At 44.7% G+C, this 10,297-nt stretch overlaps 1 long non-coding RNA gene across 1 annotated transcript in view; it reads right to left on the reverse strand.

Moving 5' to 3' along the window:
• Nucleotides 1-9,185, reverse strand: part of LOC138823009 (uncharacterized) — a 21,891-nt gene extending 12,706 nt beyond the window's left edge. Inside the window, exon 1 of the long non-coding RNA XR_011370710.1 lies at nt 9,096-9,185. This is a non-coding gene — a long non-coding RNA (uncharacterized lncRNA). The remainder of the gene's footprint in view (nt 1-9,095) is intronic.
• Nucleotides 9,186-10,297: the final 1,112 nt, after the last annotated feature.

Below are 10,297 nucleotides of genomic sequence, written 5' to 3' on the forward strand. Positions count from 1 at the left end.
GTTGTGCTAGTGGATAGAAGATAGGGAGCATAGGAACAAGCTGAAGACCAGAGATAAGTTAGAATCAGCCCATGTGTTCAGGGGAAGGTGACAGGAGCTGGTCAGGAGCAGTAGCTGAAGGATGAATGGCTGGTCGAACATCTGCCCTTCAGGCTTCTCTTGAGTTCAGATGAAGGTGGGGAAGGATGGATTTTGGAGGGAATGTCTGAGCAGTTTAACCTTTCCTATAGTGGTGAGCATGCTTCATCCATACATAGATAGTCCCTACATCCAAGATATCAGAGATGATCTCTGCTTCTCAATTAGGAAATGCTGTAGAACAAGGCTCATTTAATGGCAAACTTGTGGGAAAGAATTCAGTTCACACAATCAGTTTATGGGTTAACAGTGGTAGGAAACAGACCTATGGCCTATGCCTTAGGAAGCTACTCTTTCAGGTGGTCACCAGCTTTCACCCCTACAGATCCCCTCACCTCCTAACAACAAAAATATAGTGTCTATGTATGAAATATGCCATCCAACACAAGTAGCTATAGGAAAAGAGGGGAATTGTTTGCCAGGAGTCTTCTGTGGCCAGTATCTGACATATATTATTTGTTGTCATTGTTACTTTATTGATGAGAAGACTGAGGCTCAGGGAAGCAAAATAGAAGCCAAGTTTGCAATAACCAGTAATCCGTGGGGCCAGGTTTAAAAATGGAATCTAAACTGAGTGCCAGTGGTCATGCTTGTAATCCTAGCTACTCAGGATGCGGGCATCTGAGGATTGCAGTTTGAAGCCAGCCTGAGCAGAAAAGTCTGAGACTCTTATCCCTAATTAATCACTAAAAACCTGGAAGTGGAGCTGTGGCTCAAGAGGTAGAGCATCAGTCGTGAGTGAAAAAGCTAAGGAACAGCACCCAGACCTTGACTTCAAGCCCCAGTATGGATGCACACACACACACACACACACACACACACACACACACACACACACACACACACACACACACACACACACACACACACACACACACACACACACACACACACAGAGTTATGAAGAAGGTGAAGATAAAAAGTATTGAGGTTCATTACTTCATTGTTGGTGGGAATGTAAACTTGTTCAACCACTTTGTAAAGCAGTATGGAGGTTCCTCAAAAGACTTCACATAGAGCTCCCCTATGACCCAGCAATCCCACTTTTGGGCATTTACCCAAATGTTTACAAACAAGACCACACTAAAGCTACCAGCACAACTATGTTTATTGCAGCATTATTTACCATAGCTAAGATATGGAACCAACCCAGTAGATGAATGGATCAAGAAAATGTGGTATATATACACAATGGAATTCTATGCCTCCATCAGAAAGAATGACATTGCCCCATTTGTTAGGAAATGGAAAAACTTGGAAAAAATTATATTAAGTGAAGTAAGCCAGGCCCAAAGAAACACAGGTCCCATGGTTTCCCTTATTTGCAATATCTAGTATATGTATGAGTCAAGCAGAAAAGGTCAGATAATGTGATGTCAGGAAAATGAACCCTTAGATGTGTATTTTAATGTTTTTTTCTTTCATGCATGTGTTTCTAACGCATTTATAAGATTATTTCTTTGTTGCTTTGTATGTCCCTCCCCCACAGTATAACCCCCGCTTTCACTATATTTCATGTCAGTATAACTTGTGGAGGAGATGGGGAAAAACAAGTCGTTTAAGGATTCAGGTGGACCTGTTGCAACAATGAGAAGTACAAATTGTCATGTCAAAAACGAGCTTTACAATGTCGGTGGGGGGGGGGAAGGATTGGGTGGGGGGGAGGGGGGAGGCTGGGAAGGGAGGTGAAGTTACCCGTCACAAAGGAGGAGGCTGCAATGCTTGGTAAGAAATGTACGCATTATCCTGCCCATGTAATTGTAACCCCTCTGTACAGTATGTTCACAAAAAAAAAAAGTATTGAGGTTCAAAGCCAGCCTAGACAAACACTAGCGCCATCTCAAAAAACAAAGTAGGCATGGTGATTTAGTGGTAAGAGGATTATAGTATTAGGATGGCCCAGGTAGAATGTGAGACCTTATGTAAAAAAATAAACTAAGCAAAAAAGGGCTGGGGGCGTGGCTCAAGTGGTAGAATGCTTGCTAAATGGAAATGGAAGTTTGAACCCTAGTACTACCAAAAAAATAATAGTATTTAGTAATAATAATAATGGTATCATTCTAATATAAAATTGGTGCTCTTTCTCTTGCATTCCCCCTCTCCCCCAATTCTTTAGTATGTGAGATCTTTCTAAACAATAAATTTCTTGTTGGCAACCAGCTTTATACCCAGGCAGGGAATGAGTGTGTCTTCAGGTTCTTATGTGAATCTGTCTTGACCTGACCTCTTCTCAGGCCTCAGCACAACAAGGTGGAGCGACCTGAAGTGGGGCTCACAAAGCCCAGGATGCTTATAAAGTGTCTTTTCTATAGGTTGCTTGTCAAAGGTGTCCTGTCTCTCCAGATGTACAATACTTACAAGAAGTAGGTATTCTGGCTGATTTTCCTTTCTTTGTTAGAAGGAAATTGGAAAACGTTGACCCAGGTACAGAGAGTTTAGCTAACAATGTTAGATGTGACTTTCTGTGAGGATGGCTGGTTTTGTGACTGAGCCACCTTTCCGGGGGTGACCCCCTGCCAAGGAAAGCAACAACAAAAAAGTCCCAGTGTATCAGCCTGCAGGTAGAGCAGTACCTGAAGGCATAACTGGAGAAAGACCAGGTCCAGTCACTGGGAGGAATTATCACTCATTTACTGGATGAGTGAGAGACTCCCAAGTCTGCCGGCCGCTGCCAGCGGGGGAGGTTCTGCAGCCCTAGCACTGGGCCTGCCTGGGAATTGCTGATTTAGACCAGAAGATTTTATGGTCTGAAAATGGCTTTCAAATTTGTTTGGAATTACCCAGAGCACATTTTAAACACTTAAATGGCCATCTTCATATTTTTTAGTATTTGTAATTTACCTTCCTACAATTCTTCCCCTCTCTTCCCTGGCACGTCCCTCTTGCCTACTGCAAAGGCTTGCGTGCCAGCATTCCTGCAACTTTTATCAAGAAGCCAGGCAGTGGCTGTCTGGGCACTGAGAGCTGCCCCTTCACCTCTTCAGCACCACATTCCCTCACTGTGTTTTGAGTTGGATTGAGTTCCTTCAAAAACTTCTGGCCACCCAGAAGCTCAGAATATGTACTTATTTGAAAATAGGGTCTTGGGAGAGGTAATTATTTGAGATGAGGTCATACTGATTGGGGACCTCTATCCAATGATTGGCATCTTTCTAAGAAGAGGAAAAAACAGGGAGGATGGCCATGTGAACAGGACACCACCAGTGTGTGTGTGTGTGTGTGTGTGTGTGTGTGTGTGTGTGTGTGTGTGTGTGTGTGTGATAGCAGGGAGGGGTCTTCATAGCCTCCAGAGAGTGAAGACCTGTGAGCAACTGATTTCAGACTACAGCTTCTAGAACTTCAAGGGAATGAATTTCTTTTGTTTAAAACCACCCAAGGACTGGGAATGTGGCTTAGTGGTAGAATTTTTGCCTAGCAATCATGAAGTCCTGGGTTCAATTCCTCAGTACTACATAAACAGAAAAGGCCAGAAATGGTGCTGCGGCTTAAGTGGTAGAGTGCTAGCCTTGAGCAAAATAAGCTCAGAGATAGTGCTCAGGCCCTGAGTTCAAGCTCCAGAACTGGCAAAATAAATAAATAAATAAATAAATAAATAAATAAATAAATAAATAAAACCAATAAAACTATTGGTGGCTCATACTTGTAACCCTAGATAGTCAAGATGCTGAGATCTGAAGATCACAGTTCAAATCCAACCAGGGCAGGAAATAGCTCCAATTAACCACTAAAAGGCTACAAGCAGAGCTGTGGCTCAAGTGATAGGGTGCCATTCTTGAGCAAGAAAGCTAAGAGACCTGGCCTAGGCCCTGAGTTCAAGCTCCAGTACCAGCACTAAATCAATCAATCAAACAAGCAAGCAAGTCACCCAGTCTGTCATTCCTTATGGTGGTCTAGGAAGGAATGTATTCTCTTAGGGCTTTGACAACCTCTTCCACATGGCCCTGTGCTCAATTCAGAGTAAGCCCATGAAATCCTCCTTTCTGTCACTTTTAGTCACGAATTTAGGGGCTTGTTGGGTTAAGAAGCCATCCATTTTTAGCCTATGACACTTTTCTCCTTATCTCGTTTAATTCAGAGCTCTAGGAGTATGCATTTCATGAGCCTGTAAGATCTGACTTCCTGGAGACAGTATGGAGAACAGACCATGGCTTTTTATATTAAATTAACACATACTAAATGTCCAGCTTAAAAAAAATCTATATTAATCATCTATTCTTACACAGAACAGTCGCTCAACAGATGTTTGGTGTCTGACCCAGATTTTAATCTGTGTCTTGGCAACAAGATGAGACTGGTTATGTTTCTAAGGAATTCTCACTCTTTTTCCTGCCCTTCTGAACATTCCAGAAAGTTCTACATGTACACCACAGGACCCTTCAAGTATGAAAAGACTCTGATCCCTTTTGCCTCTAGCAACTCCACCTCCCCTTGGCCTGTCCCCCTCCTTTAATTGTGGAAGGCCTTGCCCCTGTGGGCTGGCAGGGGGTTCTGCACATTTTATACCTGACAAGACCTCTCCCAGAAACCCCGGAGGGAGGCACCGTTAAAGTGTTTTATGTTGGGGAATAGCTTGGTTTCTGTGCAATAAAAACCAAAGCCATTGAACAAGCAAGCTCCTGGGTAATTACTGGGACCAAGGAGATAGCTTCCATATGCCGAGTGGGTGCTCAGGCCCGGCCTGCATCTGTTCTCTTTGTTCTGACACAGAACAGAGCCAGGAGGGGGTCTGACCTCCCGATAAACCCTGAACCAGACCCTCTGTGTGCTTCAGGGAGGGGAAGACTTGGATGGGGAGGAAGGTTAGAGGGCAGCCACATCTGGCAGTGGGAGGAGCTGGTGTGGAGTGGGGTAAGGGCAAGGGGCTGGGGCTGCCTGCTCTAATCAATAAACCAGCTACCAGAGGAGATCAGAGAACCATTCATTAGTGAGCTCGTTAGGTGATTGATAGGCTTAATTTTCCTGTCAAATGTGGACTTCCCTTGTAAACATGTCAATTGAAGAAAGTTCAAGCTTGTCACTTGGATTTATGGCTGGAATAACATGTAGGTGGAAAAGAGGGCCAGCTCCCTAGTGACCAGGCTGGCTGTTAGGACGTGTGAAGGCCAGTGGATCAGGCGCCTTGAGAGACCCTCCTCTCTCTTCTCTTCCACAGCTGAGACAACAGTTCTCACCCACATCCTCAAAGCTGTGAATACAAGCCACAGTCCCCACGCCTTCCCAGTGGCTGCCCCCTGCCGCCTCTCCACTCTCTTCCTGGAGTTAGTCATAGCGGCACCCAGAATTCAAGGGACAGCCTGTGTGGGAAAGGCTCTCCCAAGCTGTGGCTCATGGCAGCGGACCTCTTGTTCCTCTCTAGTTGTCCTGGAAGATCAAGAGTAAATGAAAATAGGAGCTGAAAGCACCCGCATTGTGACATAAACAAGCCATCAGCTCCTCAGTGATCTGGAAAATTGCTGGTGGCACTTGGGGGACAGGTTGGAGGGGAGGTGGGTACAGAGAGAGCGGGCCTCTCCCATCAAGCGCTGGGGCAGTGGAGGGCAGCTGCAGCCAGCAGCCTAATGGGTGGTCCTTGGAGGGGGACATTTCTAACAGGCTCCAGTCAATGCTCCTTGTTAAATTAGCCAAGCACAGCGACACTCCCCAGATATATAAGAAACGCAGGCACCATACCAGAGAGCACTGGATAATTGAAAATGCGGCTCAGAATCCTCTGCCATCCATTAGTGCTATGATCACAAAGCGCTGGCTCTACTGAAAAAGCTTCCTAAGACCTGGCCTGGGGCCTGCTTTAATTAGCAGAGCAATGAAATTTGGGCTTGGAGATGTCCCTCTTTAGTATTAAATACACTTGGTCTTGTGTCATGTGTTTTCCTCTAGCATGACTGTGGACCACCTGAGAAGCAGGAGCCTCTGCTATTCCTGCCCTTTGTGTTTCCTACAATACATGGTGGAAGGCCCGAGTCTACTGCCAGTGCACTGTTGAAGGCTGACTGATGGGCAGGCTGGAGTGCATTGCTGTGGGCTGGACTGTGTCATCATGTCCTTGCAGACTTTGGTGGTATCAGAAATCTTTGTATGGGGGCAGGAGGTAGACAGAGAGGGCAGATAATTGATAGCTAAATCACCAAGGCAGTCCTGTTCTTAATAGCATGGATCAAATTGGTGTGTGTGCGTGTGTGTGTGTGTGTGTGTGTGTGTGTGTGTGTGTGTGTGTGGTACTCCATTAAACATGGACCTTCTGTGAACCCTTACATACCATATCAGTTTAGAAATGTGCCATACTTCAAAGTATAACTTTCTTCAATGCCAACAGATAGCTCAGGCTAAATTCTGAGGCAAGGAATGAAGAGAAATACTGAACTACTCTGGTCAGTGATTTTCCTTTGATGTTCTCATGTTTGTTTGTTTGTTTTTCTTTTTCTTTTTCCAGGGTCAAGTTTTGAGCATTACTGTAGGCTTGATGTGGAACAGTGTATTAGTCAATTTTCTGTTGCTGTGACAAAATAGCTTAGACAATCAGCTTATAAAGAGGCTCACTCTTTCAGAGGTTGCTTGGCCCTGTTGCTTTGGGCCTATGGTGAGGCGGAGCATCATGGCGGGGATGTATACTGGAGGAGACTTCTCACTTCATGGTAGTCAGGAAGCAAATTTGTTAAACAAGAGAGAGGAAGGGCCAGGATTCTAATATCCCCTTCAAGTTCATGCCCCTTAATGGCCTATCTTCCTACCACATGGCCTCACTTCTTAAAACTTCTACCTTCTCCAATAGCACCATAAGCTGAAGATCAGTCCTTCAACTCTTGAGCCTTCTAGATTCAAACTATGGCTGACAGAAACCATAATAATATAATAGCAGAAGCAATAGTAATAATAGAAAAGCCATCTTTTTTTAGTCCTATGAACTCTATAAACATCTTCTAATTCCACTGCAAACCTACACTTTCACTCAGGACACATAGATAACTAGGGATGGATGGAGAGCCTGGTCAGTCTGAGCTCTGCTGTATCCCGGGAGCTAGGACTGTGGTCCACACTGGTACATTACTGAAGAGCAGACTGTATTAATTGTATGAAATTACACCATGTTTATTGGACTGATCAGAAACACTTTTTCTATTGGTTTGTTTTCATGGGAGGATCTCTGGCACCTAGTGGCAGTACTTTTCTGAAATATTTTTAGATTCAGATCCACAGGACATTTTTCTTTATCTAAGTGCTGATGTATAATAGGAGCTGTATTATTACTGTAATGTTCTCTTGAATTGAGCCTCTGGAGAGGTGCCAGGACCAAGTTTGGACACAAGTAAAAAGCTCTATTGGAAAGAGCTATGCTGGGGGAGGAGGGGAGACCCATCAGTCCTGGCAGATGGTTGAGCCTCCGCTTCCTTTTAATGCAGTGAAGACCATTGACACCAGGCCCAGATGACCTTCCTCCATTGGCTATTGCCTTCCAGCCTATAATTATTAATTATTATTATTAAAGTAACATTTATTATTTATTGAGTACCTACTAAATGCTGGGGACAGCCCAAGCTACTTTACATATGAGGAATCATGGTTATTTCTGGTTACAGGTAAAGATATCAAGGCTTAGAGAGAGTAAATAGCTGTCCCAAGGTTAGGAGGGAATGGAGTACTCAACCCTGGAGGCTGCTGTCTAACAACTTCAACTGCCTGCTGTTTGTAGCCATTCAGCTTTCCATGCCCTCTCTGAGCTTCTTCATCCTCTCCTCTAAACCTCTTCTACCACAGCGTATTTCCAAAGGCACGCACAGAGTACTTTCCATGGCATGCCCCTCCTCCCCCGCTCTCTTGATCTAGCGCCTGTGGTTAGAAGAGAAGGATTCTTTGCACTGTGACAGGCAGGAGTGACTCCTGCTGGTGTTTTCTGTGTCTATAGGGTGTCCATGATGGGCTATGCCCAGAGAATTGAGGAATTCCTTCTATCCTGGGTAGTCTAGCAGGGATGAGGCAAAAGGCCTCATTCACATGATTCCAGCTTGCAAGAACCACAGCAAAACATTTCCAGGTTTCCAAACCCAAGCCATCAGGATTCTGGTCTGTACCTCCCTAGGGCCATGAATACTACTTCTTGGTGCCTGCTGAGGCCTAGATGTAGCTCTTCTTGCTGGGTACCAGCTTCCCAGCTCCTAGGACCTTAGCTTCTTCAGAACTCCTCACAATCTTTTACTGTTGAGAACTAAGCAGGATATGGCCAGGGTTTACTATAAAGAGTTCTGCTCAGCCAGCTACATCCATGAACCCTGGTATTTTCATGACAAGGAAGAAATTGATCAACTGCCCCATTTCAAAGAGACTGGGAGGTTCTTTAGCTTGCATGAAGTGTAATCCTTGTCTGTGTTGGAAAGTCCCCAGTGCCCTGGTGCTGGCATGGGCCCCTGGAAGCTGGCAGGTGAGATGAATTAGAAGCCTGCAGCGAAATATTCAGTTTCATGCAATTTTGTTTCTTTCTACTACTTGCTTAAAATTCTGTGGAACAATTAAATCTTTAAAGCATGTGGTGGGTGCCTTGGGCTCCTTTCTTTTCAAGTTTATTGATCAAATTGGATATCACTCACAAAGCAAGAGATTTTTAATATAGATTTTTTTTTAACATTTAACAAGACTGTTTGGTTGAAATCCAGCAAAAGAAAGTCCACAAAGTATGCGAACACTCAAACTATAGCAATGGGTCCTATGGTAGGAAATTACCCACCATGTATCAACAACCTTTACAAGTTTGCCCTTGAATTTAGGGCAGTAGGCGCCAGTGGAGAGAGTTAGGAAGGAATGTTTCATGTTTCTGTCCTTGGGCAGAAAATACCCAAAGCTTCAAATGCTCCAAAATACCTCAGAAAAACAGGTAAACAAAACAAAGAGATCTGCTCCCTCCCTCCCTCCACCTGATAGCTGATTTACCAGTGTGCCAGTCAGCTTAAATTACCATAGCAACATACCTGAATAGACAACTGCACAAGAGGAAAGGTTTATTTCTGGACCTCAGTTTTGGATGTTTCTGTCCATGGTCACTTGGTCCCATTGCTCTGGGCTTCACAGCAGGAGATTTGGTGGAGGATGCTGCTTACCCTCATGACAGCAGGAAACAAATAGGTGAGGAAGAGAAAGTGATTGGATGCCTCAATTCCCTTTGAGGACCCACCCCCAGTGACACAACTCCTTCCCACTAGTCTCCACGTCTTTAAAGCTCTACCACTCCTATTATGGTCCTGGACTAGCATCAGGCTTTCAACTCATGGGCCTTTGGGGGACATTCAAGACCCAAATCATAAAAACTGGCAAGTCTGGCAGCATACTCTGAAATTGACTTGCAGATTTCTGAATCATTTAAGCAAACCCAATGTTTTAATTGTAGGCATATGATAGTCATTAAAGTAGGAAACACCACTAACAAGTATTTGTGCTATTTTCCAAGTGCACTCACTCTTCCAAAGAGTTGCTTTGTAGATGCTGAAGCTGAATTCATCTTCAGCCTCAGTACAAATGATTGAGCCAGGGCTTCTGCCTGAGCAGGTGATTTGTTTTCTTTATTCCAAATTCAGGTTAAAAGGCATTTTAGAACAATAAAATATAAGTGCTGCCTCTTTTCTAGCCTGGAAGATGGGCTGCCATCCCACCCCATTCCAGCAAAGGAGGTGTCATGAGGGGCTTAAACACACACATAATCCCTGCAAGGATGGCAATGAGTGCTTCTCAGCCAAAGGGGAAGCAAAGGGGGTGAGGGGAAGGTGGAGGAAGAAGCACCCATTACCCTGATTTGATGGCCTTATATTTTCAAGCCCTGGGAAAGAAGAATTGGAGCTGCAGAACTCAATATAGAGTAGCGATCTGTGGTTGGGGGAAATGCAGCACATCTGCCTTTTATAGGTTTGGAATGAAAAATGGTTTTAATTAAGGAGTGGAATTGGGGCTTTCAGTCTTGCTCCATGCTATGTACCTGTCAAACCTGCTGGATGAGAATTTAGCTCTGACCTCTCACCCCCACCTACATTTAACTGCAGGACTGCTAGGAGAACTCAGGTACCCTGAGCACCTGCCAAAGACAGCCTGGCAGCTTCTGAGGACCCTATGGGATGAACCCATGCAGACCCACCCCCCCAGCACAGGCCACTTGCCACATGATTCCAGCTGCTCTACTAGG

The sequence above is a fragment of the Dipodomys merriami genome, unplaced genomic scaffold (assembly GCF_024711535.1).
Source record: "Dipodomys merriami isolate MVZ:Mamm:240054 unplaced genomic scaffold, mDipMer1.0.p SCAF_12, whole genome shotgun sequence".
Lineage (NCBI taxonomy): Eukaryota > Metazoa > Chordata > Mammalia > Rodentia > Heteromyidae > Dipodomys > Dipodomys merriami.